At 37.2% G+C, this 18,828-nt stretch overlaps 1 long non-coding RNA gene across 1 annotated transcript; it reads right to left on the minus strand.

The window, feature by feature from the left end:
* Positions 1 to 12,377: 12,377 nt before the first annotated feature.
* Positions 12,378 to 16,485, minus strand: LOC139125404 (uncharacterized). Its single transcript, XR_011550222.1, has 4 exons — positions 16,398 to 16,485; positions 16,015 to 16,077; positions 13,567 to 13,956; positions 12,378 to 13,413 (listed from the first exon to the last, which is right to left on the minus strand). It is a non-coding gene; the product is annotated as an uncharacterized lncRNA (long non-coding RNA).
* Positions 16,486 to 18,828: the final 2,343 nt, after the last annotated feature.

Genomic DNA, 18,828 nt, shown 5'->3' on the forward strand with positions numbered 1-18,828 from the left:
GGGTAGTGGACAGTGCTATCAAAACAATACAGTGAAGGATGACATTTCCATTGTAGGATAGGTTGCAGGATGCTATTATCATATAATGGTTTGGAAAAAGCAGTGTTATTGGTGTAGCATTGGGTAAAGGATAGTATTTCCAAAGATATATGCTGAAGGACAGTATTTTCATAAAGGAATAAATAAGAGTGAAGGACAATATTTTTACCACAGAATTAGAAAGGAGGACGGTATTGTCACAACAGGAGTGGGTATCGGTAATCCCTGATACAGTAGCTAATTAGGCAGTTTATTGACTACTGTGAGTGGTCAAGAGATCAGGGGTTGAATTAAAGGGTACTAGTATTCTATTATAGCAAGTAAAGGGAAAGGAGACTGTTTGTAGACACTAATATTTTATTGCAGTTCTTTATTGGAATTTGGAAATATCATCCAAAGGATATGCTACGCAATAAATATGCTCCAGTTGGCATTGACCTGTATGATGTAAACATTGTCTTTCTCTGCCTTTCACGTCATTAGGTGCTCTTGCTGCCCATCTTGGTGGCATGTTCAAGTCTGCTAGGTCCTGTTGATAATGAAAACTCAATGTCTACTTTTTTCTTCATGCTACTACCGGTATAAGGCCCAACTCACATTTTGTGTTGGAAATAAGAAAAGCATTGGGAGATCAAATTTGCTAGCATTTGCTCAGTTTATTCAGTTGTTTGCTGCTTGTGTTACTTTGGCTCTCTCCTGGTTTACTAACATCATCCAGCCCCTCTTTAGTGTGTTGATATGGCCAGCCTTCAAAAGTGTTTTCCCCAGCATTGCATTTATTGCAAAGTTTAGACTTGCATAAAATTTGCTTTTTGAACAGAGAAGATACATCTGGCATTTTTTACACCATTTCTGATTCTTTGTTCTTGTTTTCAGATGCACCACTTCAGAACTAATGCACCATTCCCAGGAAGCAAACACTGTGCAGCACCAATCATGCCGACAATCCCACAAATATCATCGTTCCTTTTCTGCTACAACTTGTGAGTATGAGAACTTTTTGCTGTTTTGTGACAGTGAACACTGTGTCCTATTGCTAGGCATCCAAATTCGGTGGCAGTAAACACCAGGATGTGAAACAGACTCATTTCAACAAGTCATCACTGTGCACTTACTTGGAATAGAATCAATACAGTATCTACACTATTAACTCTGTCTTCATTTCTTGAAGCACAAAGATACATTTGCTCTGTGACCCTCCAGGAATACTCGTACCAATGCCTGTGCAATAAGCCAGTGCTTGAATCTTATCATTGAGTCTGCATGGCTCAATGTCTACCTGCTAGTGAACTCACTCACCGTCCATACAACATTTCAGTCAGCAGACCTATCTCTATTTTTAATATGTTACCACAAACATCATAATGGCAGCGCTGAAAACACACCATTTACATTACATCAGTTGCAAATCAGTGTGACTGGATGAACTTTTTTCCTTCAGGCTTTTCAATGCAGTGGACTATAGACTTTTCTTTTGTCATTCAATTAATTTCTCACTACTGCCTTTTATAATCTATACATCAGTTTCCTCACATCATGCAGTTCACTGATGATAACATGCTAATTGTAGGACTTTGCTTCACAGGAACTGACATTTCCTGCTACCATGGACTTCGCACTCTCATTGATTGATGGCAACATTCTTTGAAGAGACATTGCTTTGTGTGTACTGACATTCTTCTGGACAGCAACTTTTGATTTTGCCTGTTCAGTTCACTGCTATACAGTGTTTATTTGCTTCATTTCCTTAATCACCATACCTCCTCCTGTCTGCTCCCCAGACTCATATCATATCACAATGATCCCAGGGACTCTAATCACCCACCACACACCATGCACTCTCCATCTGTCTGACTCCCCCAGCCTCCACTACCATGATCCCCTGGGTTCCAGGTCACATCTCTTTACCTCTATGTGCACATTTCTCTGTTGATTATGTCTCACCTGTCTTCCTCATATTAAACTACCATGATCCTCTCTGTTCAACCAACGCCTGTTTTGTCTCCATCTGTTTGACTCCCCCAGGCACGCTGGGCCCCAGTCACATGCTGTACTGTATCCCATGCATATCACCCAGGGTTTGACTCACTTGTCTAAACCCCTGTCTAAACCCCTGGAATATGTCTCAGTGTCTGTACCGTTCTCCATCTGTCTAATGGCCCTACGCTGGTATAATTGTCACCATGATCCCCTTGATATCAATCCATGCATGCAGTTTTCATAGTCTGATCAGTTATCCACCTGTTTGTCTCCTCCCATGCAGTCATATACCATATCATAGTGATCCCCTGGGCCAATTCAGTCACCTGTCTACCGGTATACCCCATACATTTTGCACTGTCTGTTCCATATCAACCTGTTTAACCCCTCACCCTGGTTTGTATCATATCACAGTGAGCCCCTGGGCTTGAGTCACCTGCCTCTACCTGTGGGTTTGTCACAGTGCATTCCAGTCACCACCTGTATGGTCTCTCCTAGGCTCATCACGTATGTTCACCGTTTGTTGTTCTCCACCTGTCTGAATTCTCCCATGCTTGTATCCCGGGATATGTCACCACGATCCATAGGCCAGAGTCCCCTATCATACCCCACACATTCTTTGTCGCCTGTTTTCTTCATCTGTTCTGTTCCCACCAGTCTAACCCCAGGCTCATATCACATCACAGTGATCCCCCGGGCTTGAGTCATCTGTGCTATTTCATTGTCTGTTCCATGTTCCACCAGTCTGGCTCCCCCAGGCTCATATCATATCACAATGATGACCCCTGGTTTTCAAGTCAGGTCCTTTCATTGTTGGTTCATTCTTTACTTGTCTACCGGTAACTCCTAACAGGCTCGTGTCATGTCACCATGACCAGCTGGGCCTGACCTTAACTTGTCATACCCTACACAATGCTTTATTATCATCTTTTCTGTTGCCACCCATTGGCTTGTATCATACTCCCCTGATCCCCTTGGCTTGAGTCATCGCTTAGAGAAGTTTTGAAGTTTCTTGTATGTACATGTAGTTTTCCGCTGGCTTCCTTTCATTTGCAGTAAACACTGTTAGTTTATCATAAAGCAGTGTGATGTGTTTCACAAATATATCAGGAGTTATTGGTGGATAGTAAAAGATAAAGAGTCTTTGGTGGATAATAATCCATATGGGACTTTATTTTTCCAAACGTTTTAGAATGACATTATTTACCTCTAACTTACTTAAAGGGGGATATCAACAGCTTGAACAAGTACCAGTATGTTTAGAATAAAATACTGTGTAGCACCTTGTCTCCTTAAAATTAAAATAGCGAGTTCAGTGTAACTTCATTTCAGCGGTGTAATGCACATGACAAAGTGATATTTTAAGTAAATGACAGAATATCAAAACTTTTGCTTTTCAGGCTACATGAAGTGCCATTACTAAGTTCACTTCTACTCTGCAATCCAAGGTCGTCAAGCTCAAACATACTGAGTTTACTTAAAACCGAATCATGTACGTGCTATTCTTTCTCAGTCAAAGTAGGACACAAGATGGCCTTAGGTGACAATCTGTGCAATTTATCAGACAGCACTGTCCCCATGTTGATGGGTATGGATATGCTCTGACGAGCATGCCCACGTTATTGCATTATGGGATATCCACCCAGTTGGGTCATATGCATTATCCTAGACTTTTCTCCAAGTCTCAGCTGTTGGCATATAAATATCACAATAGATGAATTGAAGGTCCTTGGTAAACTTTAGCAGACTGTCACATTAGTGGTTGGCTGGTGCATATATCTGTGTTGAAACAGTTTCCCCAGGAAGGATGGTGTTGCAATCATTGAATTATGTGCCGTTATTCTCTATTACACCAATTATGGAAGCTTTTTCTAAGCATGTTCAACGTGGAGTATTGGTGACAAAGTCATAACACTTAATTTAGTGGGACTGAAAACCAAGTCGGGTGTCAGGCCTAATTTTCTGATCATTTTTTGAATGTCCTTGCATATTCAGCTCAGCTCATACAAATGCAAGAAAACTTCCCATATCAAATTTTGAGAACAATTTGCTGAGTGTTGTCGTTGCACTGTAAGACTTTTCGCTGACTGGGGATCAATGTATACACTATAACTGAGTGTTGTGGTTGAATTTTAGGTTTGCATTCACTAATAGTGTCCGTTCATAGGCAGTGTGACTGAGTATTACATGGGACTGCATTCACTGACTGTTGGTATACAGGCAGTGTCATTGAGTGTTGTGGTTGGGTTGTATGACTGCATTCACTAACTGTTGGTATACAGGCAGTGTGACTTGAGTGTTGTGGTTGTGTTGTAGGACTGCATTCACTGAATGTTGGTATACAGGCAATAATGTTACTGAGTGTTGTGATTTGGTTGTTTGACTGCATTCACTGACTGTTGGTATACAGGCACGCATCCCTGACCTTATGGAGATCGTATTTGTAACTCATACAGTAATGAATAAAATTGTACGGAAATAGCTCACAAACAAAAAGTACCCATTTGTTTGTTTTGAGTTGGACTACGCGCAATGTGTGCCTACAGATTACTCCATGCAATGGCAACCATGTCGTCGTCAACACTGAAGGATTTTAGTGATCAGAAACTAAGCAATAACGACAAACTTTCCTTTTTACGCTCCATATATGCATATGTATATATGCAAATGGGAGGTATTCGTATAAGTTGGCAAAATGGCGTCTGTGTGTATGTATGTATGTATGTATGTATCTATGTATGTCTGTTAGTCCGTCCACATCAAAAACTCCTAAACCGTAGCACCTACTGTCTTAGTATTTGGTGTATAGGTGAACCTAGGGGTGGAGATGTGAATTTCTTTAAATGAACTTGTCAGTGCCAAAAATATGCAAATGAGGGGGAAAAAAGGAAAAATCCTGCAAATGGCTAATACTCAGTAAGCATTTGTCAGATTTGGTTGAAACTTGGTATGCAGATTTCTTTAGGTATTCTAAATTATGTGTGCAAAAATTGGGATGAAATTTGCATGTTTGTATTTTTAGGGTATTTTTTCCGTTTTTAGTCAAAAAATCTTGTTCTCTGAAATCGCTCGTCTGATGCTATGAAACTTAATTTAGTACCACCTGTTCTGGAAGAACAATGTTTACTTTTTCCTGCAGGGTTTCTGAGTTGATGATTGTATGTTGAAATTTCTCCATGTATCTGGTGTATGGGCAAAGTGTAAACATTGGTTGCATGTTATGTATTTCAGTCTATGTCAAATATTGTAAATGAAAAATCAAGAACAGTTTACTGTGTGCTTGTAAAAGATAACATATTTGTCAATACATAAACTGCCTTGCAGATTGATTGTCTTAAATATTATCACAGAAGTAGAAAAGGAAAAGAAACTTATCAAATTGCTGTAACATATTCCCTCTCAGTGCCTGTATAAGCCTTAATAGTACTTAACTATTTTATCATTACATTTAGCTGTTTTTTATATCTTTATCACTCTCCATGGGCCAAGGCACACTTGGGGTCAATGTCATCACTCTGTGCCAGTCTGTGTATGTCAGTCTGTGTATGTATGTATGTCCATGTTATATACAATTGTTGACTTGTTTTGATAACTATATGGGAGCGAACAGTGATATTGTCACTATTTTTTACTTAGGCACCTCCTCCAACATGGGGGAGAAACCACCCCTAACTCAGGTTCTAAGCGCAAGTAAAGCTATGAAATGGAAAGAAAGATTATGATCAGAGTAGGAAAGTCCACCATGAATTTGGAAAGTAAGGTAACGGCATGGTCAAAAGCATACAGCTTTTTTTACAACGTAGAGCGGCGAAAATTTTGGTGGTGTATTGCTGCCAACAAGAAAATATCTTTACTGATGTTAGATACTTGTGTGAATTGGCTTCCTTCAAGATGAATTCGCAAGAATTTTCAGTGTATTGTGACGTGTTATCGTAAACAGATTTTCAGAGAAGGCGCTCGCTCGTCCGCCGAGTTCCGCATTCATATCGTGCACTATGCGCAAGTCTTGTTGATATATTTGAGTGTTCAACTTGATCGTCAGTGATCGTCATGGTTTTTAGCTCACATTTGGTTATACCAATGTGAGTTTATCGTATAGGCTGAAGTCGATGGCGTCTGTATGTATGTGTGTATGTATGTATGTATGTATGTATGTATGTATGTATGTATGTATGTATGTACGTACAGTATGTCCGTCAACATCAAAAACACGCAAACCGCTGCACGTTTCAGCTGGTATTTGGTGTGTGGATGCATCCTGGGCTATAGATGGGATTTTGTTCAAATGAAGTCTGCATTGCCAAAATTATGCAAATGAGCTTACATTATGTGAAAATGGTTAAGAATAAATAACTCAAGAACTGCTTTTTTGATTGCTTTGAAAATTTGTATGCAAGTACCTAAGGTTAACCTTATACAGTTTTATGAATATTGTGAAGATATCCTTAATTTTGTACTTTTGCTGAATTTTTGGTGATTTTTCTCATTTTCAGTAAAAATTCTTCTTCTCTGAAACCACCAACCCAATCGCTCTGAAATTTGGGTTGTCTCTTATAATACAAGGGCGTTACTCTTCTAATTTGTTGAAATTATGACAAAATTTGGAAAATTACTATTTTTGAGCAATTTTGTCATTTTTGGTCAAAAAATCTTAAACAGTATTTCCTTTTTAAAACCCCTGGACAGACAGCTTTCATATTTGGTACACAGACGTACAGAGATGACTATAGTTAGATATGTGGAAATTGTCCTGAAATATAAAAATTTGTATTTTTAAGACAATATTATATTTTTGGTCAAGAAAACTTTATTTCAAAATTACTTGTTTGATAGCTTTGTAATTTGGTATAAAGTCCCTTGTTTGACAGCTTTGTAATTTGGTACAAAGTCCCAAAAGATGTTATTAGATAAATTTTCTGCTCAAAGTGTTGGGAAACCCCAAAATTCGTGTATTTTAGGTAATTTTCTCAGTTTGTGACCTTAAATGACCTACACCAACCCAGGATATGTTGTGAGACAATTTTGAAGGCTGTGAACATAATTTTGTCATATTTGGTATCAATTTATCGGAAAATTCGATCCAGAAAACAAAGCTGAGGTGATTTTTTCATTTTGGACCAATTTTTGCAACTTTTCTATGTAAGACATACAAGAACTGATGAGAAATTTGGATCCAGGATAATTCCAGATGTTGTAATCACCGCCAACAGTGGAAGGCATTTCACTATCTTTAACTACCTTAAGTGCTGTTTACATTAGAATGATAACACTCATGGCATGAATTAAAAAATCTCCAAAGTTGTAAATGTACTTCCTGTCATTTGGTCTTATGTAATACCAAGGGATGGAACATTGATATTCAGGAGGGGGTAGGGTCTAGAAGATTGATGATGTAGCATTACTTTTTACCAGATCCCTTGTGCATTTTTGCCCACTCCCACCTTTCTTTTTATCAAGCCTTCTCTGTTTTTTGTTGTTGACATTTGCTCCCATTGCTATAGAAGTTTATATGCATGTTCCTAAAGATGACCTCCAGTACCTAAGTTGGAGACTTATTTGCTTTTGTCATTCTTGTTTTTCCTGGTTTAAATATTTCTCGAATGGACCAATTCAAACCAAATGTGAGCACATAGTGTCCTTGACGGTATTTTAATGCATGGGAACGACACGGAGACAAGTGTTTGGCGGAAATCCGGGGTTACGCATGTACTGTCATGGCGGGGGCGACGAGGCGTCATGGCGGCCTGGATGGTGGTACCGGACTCTGGGTACCGTGCATCGGGCAACGTGCTACCGGTCGCCCATGGCAGGCCGCTGTGTGCTGGGCGTCTCTTCGACCTCGTCGTTGTATGGGCGGCAGCCCGGGCGCGGCCCCTGCTTTTCTTTGTTTTTGGCATGGTGAATTAGGAGTAGGTGACGCATGGTGACCCATACATGTCAAGGTCTAAACCCTTTTCCCGTGTCCTTCCAGATGTTAACAATGATTATAGCAATTTAAGCCATAATCACCCAATATTTTAGGGTTCTGTTTACGTAATAGACATGAACATTTGGATTTATGATCCATGATTTCCGCGATCCGTGGCATGATTAAAGTTAGCAGTGAATATGCACTGACGTTTTTGGTGATGACCCCTGACCCAAGTGTCATCGATACGCTGTGCGCTGTCCGAGCATCGCCTGCTAAATTCATGGAGCTACCAAAGCTCCATGCTAAATTCAACCGTACAGCAAATGTATCGAAAGTCTAAAATGCACACATTTCTCTAGTCTGAGAGTATTTTACTTTTGAACTGCTATGAGAATGGATATCTGATTCGTTTGAAAAACTGGTATGATGAAGCAGCTTTCGTGCCACTCTGTACAGCAATATATACTGTACAGCACTGATAGCGATTACAGGTTTGTTACTAAATATAGCTGCATCGCATACGCCTAACTTTGTACAAGTATCGCTGAAATTCGGAAAAAGTTTATATTGTATGTTAACATAGATGATGTTGGCACCTTGTAATCTGAACGTAACCATAAATTGGTGTGACTTTTAGTATCCTTAGTAGCACTAATAGGGCTTATTTCCATCATTCTTGCGGAAAATGCATGCAGACAAATATTTATATTTGCATATTAAGTACAGAGAAATGACGTCATTTGCTATCAGTGATATTCGCTTGGCTAATTGAATATCTGGTTTGGCGAATAATTTTTTAGGGCTTTTAGCCAAATTTGCTGCAATATTTTGGAACCCAGGGGAAACACTGATAAACTACAATGCAAGGTGTCTGAGTATGGTAGTGACAGCAAACCATAGACTGATAAATGAAAGAGCTCTGAGTTGACCGAACAAAACACAGAAATGATTCTCATATCAGACAAAGATTTGCTTTGATGAGTTTGATGAGAAAGTTTGATGAGTTGATGAGTAACTTAAAAACCACCAAATGTGTAATGTACTAATTAATTTCAATCATTTAATGATAACTGACAAGATTTTTGTCGTTCTTTTCTTCACACAGAGAGTGCAAGATGTTGTCAATACGATATGCCACCTGTATATCAGCCATTTTGGTGATACAAACACAGATGTGAACAGAAATACCAGCATCCTGCTCAGTGATGACATCCTGTGAAGACATTGAAGACATAACGTACACAATCATCCACAATTCATGTCTTCCTTATACATAGCAAATGGAACCTTAATAAAAACACTAATGTGTGCCAACAGACTCAGCTTGTATAATAAGACGCAAATTTAAACTCTAGTTGTATTTCATTTTAAGAACAAAGAAGGCATAAGAGCCCGCTGAATATATGAACAGGTATTACATTAGGCACATGCAATTTCAGATACAATTCAGTCCTTGCATGCGCACAATTTTTGGTTTGCTTTGATTTTTTGATAGTAAAGTAAATGAGTTGAATTTACTATATTTCCATACAACAACTGTGACTTTGGACCATTCAACAACTTGCTGTTTGGGCGTTATGAAGGCAGTTTATGTCACACAAAGGTTAATGCACCACATGGTCATCGGCAACAGTAACATTATGAATTAAAACAAAAAGAGCTCAATTGTAAACCCATTTGCATACAAAACGGACAAACACCTTACTGTGGTATTAAAATGCCAAAGAAGCTAATTCCCTTTTACAAGGACATTTTCGAAGTTTAACTAGACAAATTTGTCTTCACAAACGTTGCGACTACGCTCTAGCTGTCTGGTAATGAATGCCTATGCTTGCAGATGCGTTAGAGTAATGAGCACATATGGCAGAACGAGGCAAGGACAAGAACATGTGAACATATGAATGAGTTGCATTCGGAACAGTAAATATTAACGAGACTTGAGGACATATAGGAAGCCAATGAATGAATGCAAATGGGGCATAGGGACATAAAACCTACCAATCAACGTGAGCGACGCCGGGGTTTAGGACACAAATATACGTCCTGAATGATATACGTCTAATGCAACATGTTTTAATAATAATAATAATAGTAATAATAATAATGAAAACAGTTGATACTTTAAAATGAGCATGTAAAAGTAATTGCATTTTACAGTAGGTTTAAATCTTATTACTAACATGTACATTGAAGATCAACAGCTGTATTGATATTAGTGATTGGATAAATTATTTTATCTTAAATTCACATCTATCATGTGATCAAAACCAAGCTTTTTGTGTGTTTTATAAGGAAACAACACTTCGGTAATGCCAGAGGAGCACAAACACTGGTAGGGGAGAGAGAGGGACCCCTGCTACTGCTATCGTTGACGATATATTACTCTCCACCTGTGAAATAAATTAATTTTGTGTTAACATTGAAGACAGAGAGCCTTTACACTGTTTATGTATCCAAACTATCTCTCGCATCATGACAATGTGCCAATAGAAGTATCTGGACTAAAGACTAAGTGTGAAATGTATAACATACCAACATTTAATTTTGTACCTGCCAACATAACTCTTTTTGTAAATGTGTGTACAATAATTCCAAGAACTTAGTTTTTTGCTTTTTACGTTGTTTTCCCATACTTTATTTCAAATATGGTGAAGCTTTAGAGTTGTAATGAGTTGAATTATGAAAACACATTTGACACCAAATCTGGTCATGTGAGACGTTTTGGTCATGCTTCAGCTTCTTAAAGTGGATACGTCTTTTCAAACTGATTTTTCACCAATTTGCATATTATATGAGCCTCTGTTATTAGGCTATTTATCAATAAGGAATGTACTAAATTTGATTTGACTTCAGTGGTATATTAGTCATTAGAAATTCAAAAAGACATACTGATTTTTATTAGTCCCCACGGACACCGTCCGGGGATCTTATAGGTTTGGTTATGTCCGTGAATGCGTCCATGCGTCCGTCCGTCTGTCCGTTCACTAATAAGTTCTATACGCTTCAATTTTGATAGGATAATATTAGACCGTACGATATCACATCTTGCACCTCATTTATTGTGCACATATGTATTTCTTGGCTGGCCAATACAGCTAGAGATCTGATCTTTTTTCCCGATTTAGAACCATAACTTAGACATGCCTCATGTTTCAAATTGGGAACAATGACATAGACCTATGTGCCCCTAGATCTGAACATATACACTCCAGTGATACTTCTTAATGACCACATTTCCCTGCCCCGTCAAGACTAATACTCCTATTAAAAGTGGGGACTATGTCATTGTCAATGACTTGTCTTTTTTGTATATTAAATATGCTAGATATTGATGCTGAATGCTCAAATATCTTTTACTTCAAATTCTGTGGTATTTATCATTTTAGTTATGCAAAAAGTGTGATGAGTATGACACACTGCTTTTGAACTCATTTGCATATTCAAAGACGGTCTGTAGTGTACTGTATATCATAGCTTTATGCTGGCTTTGAGACTAGTTTTGACAGATCTTTGTCTGTTTTAATCAAAATACAGATTTGCGTCATGACCATCAACACCTTAAATAGTATTGTAGAGTCACAACACCAAGGCAAATTATATCAATGTGTAGTGATTTCTGACAAGACATCACTTGGGGTACCGTTTTAATCACTAGCTTAGACCTTTTAAGGGCTTGCAAGTGTAAAGTTCATTTGTAATTACAGCTGCATAGTTTGATATTAAGTTCAAGATGTTGCTTTCTGATTTTATTTGGTACGCTTGCCTTTCTTTGAACATTTCTTTCTTTGTATGAGTTCTTGGCAAAAAATATCCCCTAACTTATTGGAGCAATAAAAGTAGGTGCCCACTGGAGGGTGCTAAGACTTACCTTGCTTTGCTTCTGGCCTCAAGCATCAAACCAAATATGAAGTAGGGCTCATATTAAAATGAAAAAGTCAGCTTTTATTTGCTAGTGCAGGATCAAAATGGGCTACTTGTTCACTAATTAATAACAATTGCTTTATGTGTTTTCAACTGGTTGAAATAGAGATTAGTTTTTAATGGTAAAATGAAAGCATTTGTCTAAGTTAGCATTTCCTTTTACCACACACCTGTAAACTTCCTGAATTGTGAAGTCGCTTTGTCACCATTTTAGTGAAGAAAATATCTGCTATTTTGATTAAAGAAAAATATGGAGGTAGTAATCTAGTAGTTTCATGAGAAAGTTCTCTGTTGTTGTCATAGCGACTTTTAAATCTCTTAACATGATTTAAAAAGCTATATGAATATAGATTAGATTATTTGACCATGATTAAGATTTGTGATCTTATGTTGTTGTACAAATGTGCTCATCTCTTGATAGATTGTTCTTATTTGACTCAAACCCAACAGAATTAGTCTTTGGTTAACCTTGGTTTTTGTACGCTTTTCAAGAAATATGTCTGTAAACACTTTTCTTTATTCCTCATAAAATGACATTATAACAAACGTTTGTTCCAAACATTTTACCATGTTTCTGTCACCTGTACATTCTCTTCCCTTTCCATCAACTGTGTTTACTATAAGCGTTACGTTGTCTTCCAAAAGTGGTGCTCTAACCTAGATCAATTGTTGCTGATAAGCAGATAATTTGGACACATGAGATACTGCACGTTCTAATAATCTAGAAGCCATGTAATTGATATTATATTTGTTGCAGTTTTCTCAATGTATACCCGTATACAACATTATCATAAAACAGCTCCAATTTGCATATATGGTTAATGATTGACATACCTTTCTCGACGTCTCTCAACTGACTGTAGATTTCTATCAGTTCCTTCGGCAAATTAGCATCTGATTCAATATCTTTGATACGTTCGAGTAATTTCTCATGCTTTGCTGCCAAAGAAGTTACAACGGTCGTCTTCCCCACCTTGGCGTCGACAAAGCCCCTAAATTGCTTAATTATTTCATTTTCATGTTTGCTTTCCACTGAGATTTCGACATCATGAACAGTATTCTCCACATATTCAATGAATACATCACCGTCTATCACTAGCTTTGCATCCGGGTCACTAGCTTTCTTTGTATCTAGTGGTATGAACTTCTTAAATGTCATTATTAAGTTCTGTTTCATCTCCAACGAAATATCAGCTTCATTGATAATGCCCCCAGCTTTTCGAAATAGCTCGTTCAAGTTACAAATCAAATTGTCATGACTTTTTTTCATCTTTTGCTGTTCACCCTTCATCGCAATGATGTCGTCAAGAAGTGACTGTAGCTCATTTGCCTTATCTTGCTGACCTGACATTCCTTTCAGGAGAGTTTTGTCAGATGCAGCCTTGCCTGTGGATTGCTCCAATACATTGTTATGTATCTTTGTTTTATTTATCTTAGATTGTAATTTGTCATTTATCTCAACAATGTCTTCATGAGACATTTGTTGAAGGTCTATCAACCCTGTAAAAATGTTGCCAGCTGAAGTATTTTGTCCCGTGAGTCCAGTTGATGTACATTTGCATCTGAAAAACAGGCAAATTAGTGGTAGTATATAGGGCAGAAATGTATCACCAAAATTACTATACGAATCTTTGCAAGACTTGGATTGATGTCAATGAAAACTTTTTGTCATACTTGTGAATGATATTCATAAAATTGCAAAAAAATTAACCGACCTGCCATGTGAGCCAACTCTTCTTCACACAACAGATATTCTTCATAATCGATTGAAGTTTCCAGTGATATGTAAATGGCTCCAATGTCATCCAGCAATTCGTTATATAAAAATGTACTCTCCATCATTCCATGTAGACGTCCACTGGAGTAGTCTTCCATAAAAGATTCAAGATCTTCTTGTAACTTGCAATCAATCCATGATGTAGGAAATACTATTGCGTTCTGTACGTTTCACTTTCATAGTCCTGTAGCGATGATTGAGTTGCTGTTCAACCAGTTTGAATTTTCTTTCGTCCGCTCTTGAGAATAAAAAGAATCATCTACCTCCTCGACTGTGTTATTGTCTTTTGGTACGATGCCATTGATTCTTATTCTTACAGCAAGTTCACCTATAATTATACATGGAACATAGTCATTTTAAAACGAAAATATATACGGCACCTCTCCAGTTGTATGTTGTGTTTTAGGGATGTTAAATGCACAATCAAAGACAGTAATTTATTCAAGTCTAAGACATCATTTCAAATGATACTTCGACAGGGTATATATTGTGTAATGTATGAGTTTTTAGCTCCCATAGCCATATGTATATATGGCAATGGAAGCTATTCTTATAGGCTAGGAAAATGTCTGTATGTATGTATGTATGTCTGTATGTCTGTCCGTCAACATCAAAAACTCCAAAACCGCTGCACATTTCATCTTGATATTTGGTGTGTACATGGATGATGGGCTGTAGATGAGATTTTGTTCAAATGAAGTTGTCATTGCCAAAAATATGCAAATTAAGTGAAAAAAATGTAAAAACAGTCAAAATTGAAAAAAACTCAATAACCACTGAGCAGATTACATGAAAAATTAGCATGTAAGTACTTTGGGCTGACATGAAATGATTGTGCACATCTTGGGTCAGTATCTTGGACTTGCTATTTTTCATGAATTTTTTTGTAATTTTCTCCCATTTTTGGTCAAAAAATCTCCTGCTCTGAAACCACAAGTCCGATTGATTTGAAACTTGGAATGGAAGTGCATAGGAGTGACCTTTCCCAAATTTGGGCAAATCGTGGTGAAATTTGCATATTTTTAGTTTACACGTCCATAGACTCCCATGTATAAGGCAGATCTCCATAGACTCCCATGTATAAGGCCACAAAAAATAAAAATTTAGTTTCTCATCGTATTCATATTGCAAAAAGGATGCAGTGACACAATTTTTAGTCCCCATGGATGAAGTCCAGTGAGCTTATAGATATATTGTACCTCATTAATTATGTACATATCTAATTTTGAGCGAGCCAATAGAGCTAGAGGTCTGATTTTTGGTATATAGGGATAACTTAGCAAAACAATTTTTTTGACAAAATGTCACGTGACCTCGGTGACCTTTGACCTCAAATAGACATATTTTCCATAACTCGGTAACCACAAGTACTACACCCTTCATGTTTGGCATGATTGGACACCTTATGACGCCACATACTGTACCTCAATAATTATGCGCATATCTCATTCTGAGCGAGCCAATAGAGCTGGATGTCTGATTTTGGTATATAGGGATAACTATAGGAGAGAAATGTCATGTGACCTAGATGACCTTTTACCTAAAATATATGTTTATGTCAATAAATAAGTAACCACAAGTGCTATGTCCTTTGTATTTAGTAGGATGGGAGACCTTATGACAACACACGCTTTACCTCATTAATTATGTACACATCTAATTCTGGGTAAGCGAATAGAGCTAGAGATCTGATTTTTTGGCATATAGGGATTAATTAGCAATATAATTTTTTTTTAAATGTCATGTGACCTCGATGACCTTTGACCTTGATTATACATATATATGCATATTTCAGTAACCACAAGTTCTATACCCTCCAATTTTGATAGGATATTAGACCTTAAGATGTCACATCTTGTACCTCATTTATTATGCGCATATGTATTTCTTGGCTGGCCAATACTGCTAGAGGTCTGATCTTTTTTCCCGATTTAGAACCATAACTTAGACATGCCTCATGGTGTTTCAAATTGGGAACAACGACATAGACCTATGTGCCCATAGATCTCAACATATACACTCCAGTGATACTTCTTAATGACCACATTTTCCTGCCCCATCAAGACTAATACTATTACAAGTGGGGACTATGTCATTGTAAATGACTTGTTGAGTTAATGGTTGTATCACAGTATTCGATGTATCTAATTCTGTATTTTTCCATTTTATATTCTGAATAATTACATTAAACATATTTCACTGTCTCCAGTACATTTCATTTAAGTATTTTCACTTCATGCACTTTATCCCTTTCACACATGTTCAAATATCTGACCAGAGAACAAACACTAAATAGTCCAGGATGGGAGCTACAGTGTCATTGACGCTATTTTTTTTTGGTTACATTAACGGTATGTCTTGCATAAGAAGTTTCAGAAATACATACCCTTGGCTCTCATTCGTTTGTTTTTCATTGTCCGTAGTTTCGAGTATATACGAGTGTCTGCTTCTGTATTAGTTTCAGCGAGTTGAAAGAAACAAAAGGAAAAAAGAACAACCACTTTCAGCAATGTAGCAAATGTGACTACTAATAAAACTAGAACATATTTTATAAATGCCTTTTGCATTTGTAGAAGGAAAGACAACTTGCAGCTTATCTTTCGGACACTGGGAAAGTGCATATTTATGTTGCAATTAAGTGGAGATCGTAGCTTGCAAACCAATGTATCTTTCAACGAAAAAATAAATGTTATGGAATATTTTTCTCTGCTTGAGTATGCATACGCAGGTAACATTTAATATATGTATAGGCAGTGAAAATTATACCACGTTTTCTTTCCTTGATATGTTTCTTGAAGAGCGGAAATGCAGTGGCACTTCTCGGTGTGCTTTTTTTTCCCGAATCCTTTGAAACCTGTTTCCCTGTTACACAAGAAAAACAAAATAATTGAAATGATGACTTAATCACATAATAAATAAGGAGGTTACTCGTTGTCTTCAAACTTATTTTATCTCCTTTATGAGTACTTTTTCTGAGAGAGGCAAACATTGAATTGGCACATCGTAGCAACTATATATATATATATATATATATATATATATATATATATATATATATATATATATTATATATATATATATATTTATTTATTTATTTATTTATTTATTTCAATTGCATAAGAATCGTTCTTGTAAAAGGTCAGGGGGTTTGGGCTATATTTACGTCTGTATTAATTTCAACAAAGCCTATGATGTTCCAGAAACAAAAAAGTGATTGACTTACCCTGTAAACTGCTATCGTCCTTTTCTCTTTGTTTCTTTTTCTTATATTTTGGCAGACTCTCTCTTATGTTTTCTTGTACTGAAAGAAATGTTTGATTTTACACTTTAATTACCCTCCAACTTAACAATGTAGCAAAAAATAAATAAAAATAAAAGAATGCCAGGTTAACTACGAAAACGTACCACAATATCAAACATCTTTTATCAACGTTGGCCATTTTACTTAATGTTGATTTACAGTTATTTATTCAGTAGTCTAAGTAAGTTCAATCTAGTAGTAGTAGTAGTAGTAGTAGTAGTAGTAGTAGTAGTAGTAGTAGTAGTAGTAGTAGTAGTAGTAGCAGTAGTAGTACTAGTAGGTGTAGTAGTAGTTCCTTGGTATGGCCTTCAGGTACACTGTGCTACACCAATTATATTGTTAACATTTCTTACTAATTCTTTATGAAAAAAACCTAGACTGCATTTAACTTGAAACTGAAATATGTCTAAATGGGATTGTAATTAAGCCATATTTTGACACTAACAATTAGGAACTTTGATAAAAACCTTTTTTCCCCTCTTCTCTCCTCTTCTGTCACCGCTGACGAGATTGAACGGCTGCTGTCCACCGGACCTTCTCTTTTGCTCTGTATGAACAAAATGTAACACAATTGCTACTATTTTGTGATTATAAGATCTTGAGCATATACTAACAGTGTATTTGTGTGAAGGCGGGGGCAAATTTCATAAATTATTGATAATTGCACAATCATCAAATACATCTCGAACAAATTTTACATTTTTGTCTAGCTTTTCACACGCTCAGGAAAGGAGAACCCATTAAACGTAACTGATTTGTCAATTTTGTTTAGTTTAAGTCAAAATACAAATTCCCTTTCCAAGGTTGATTTGTAGGCATTTACTATTCTCACCAAACGATGCATGATAAAATTTTAAATTTTCGATGGGAAAATGGCCTTCTACCTCTACCCAAATCAGTTCTGCTGTAGTGTATGTTTTTTTGGTGATCTCTCTTTCAAAAGATTTGGTAGAAGTTAAGAAAATGTATACAAGGAAATGAGACCTGGTCAATTTGATTAAACAACCCTTTTCTTGTGAGTGTGCTAATTAATGCTGGAAAATTTTACAAAATCACTGAATTATTTCAGCCCTTCTATTAAAAATGAACTATTTTTGGTAGATGCAAAGAAATGTAATCAATATCATCTGTCTGTTGAAACCTTAAAATATTAACGGCAGGAACCATCAGTTTTTGTCTGGAATTTTTAGGGACTGTGGAGAGATGTCTTTGCAGTTTTCAGGGACCACTCCGAGGAGACCCTTAATCTTTTAGAGACCACACTGACTTGACCTTGAAACTTTCAGGGACCACCCAGATGAGTCCTTGAAACTTTTAGGGACCACCCAGATGTGACCCTAAATCTTTCAAGGACTATCCTGGTGTGACCTTGAAACTTTCAAGGACCACCCAGATGAGTCCTTGAAACTTTCAGGGACCACCCAGATGAGTCCTTGAAACTTTCAGGGACCACCCAGATGTGACCCTAAATCTTTCAAGGACTATCCTGGTGTGACCTTGAATCTTTCAAGGACTATCCTGGTGTGACCTTGAAACTTTCAGGGACCACCCGGATGAGTCCTTGAAACTTTCAGGGACCACCCAGATGAGACCCTGAATCTTTCAAGGACTATCCTGATGTGACCTTCGCTCATCAGCTTGTGCATTCACAAGCATTACTTGGTAAAGCTGACAGGCAGAGGAATCACTGGAAAGATTTGGTCCAACTTCCTGCACATAAGCGTCAATATTCAGCACCTCGAAGTTAAGATTATGTAATGGCTTAACCCGGCGTCCTCATGGCTCTGATGTGTGACTGGTCGGCCAGCGCCGAAACACGTCTTTGCGTATTAATCACGCGACGAGATCTACAAGGCATGTTCTCCCTGGCATAAATGTGATGAACTGGGCAGTGGCTGA

Source organism: Ptychodera flava, chromosome 3, assembly GCF_041260155.1.
Source record: "Ptychodera flava strain L36383 chromosome 3, AS_Pfla_20210202, whole genome shotgun sequence".
In the NCBI taxonomy this organism is placed as follows: Eukaryota; Metazoa; Hemichordata; class Enteropneusta; family Ptychoderidae; genus Ptychodera; species Ptychodera flava.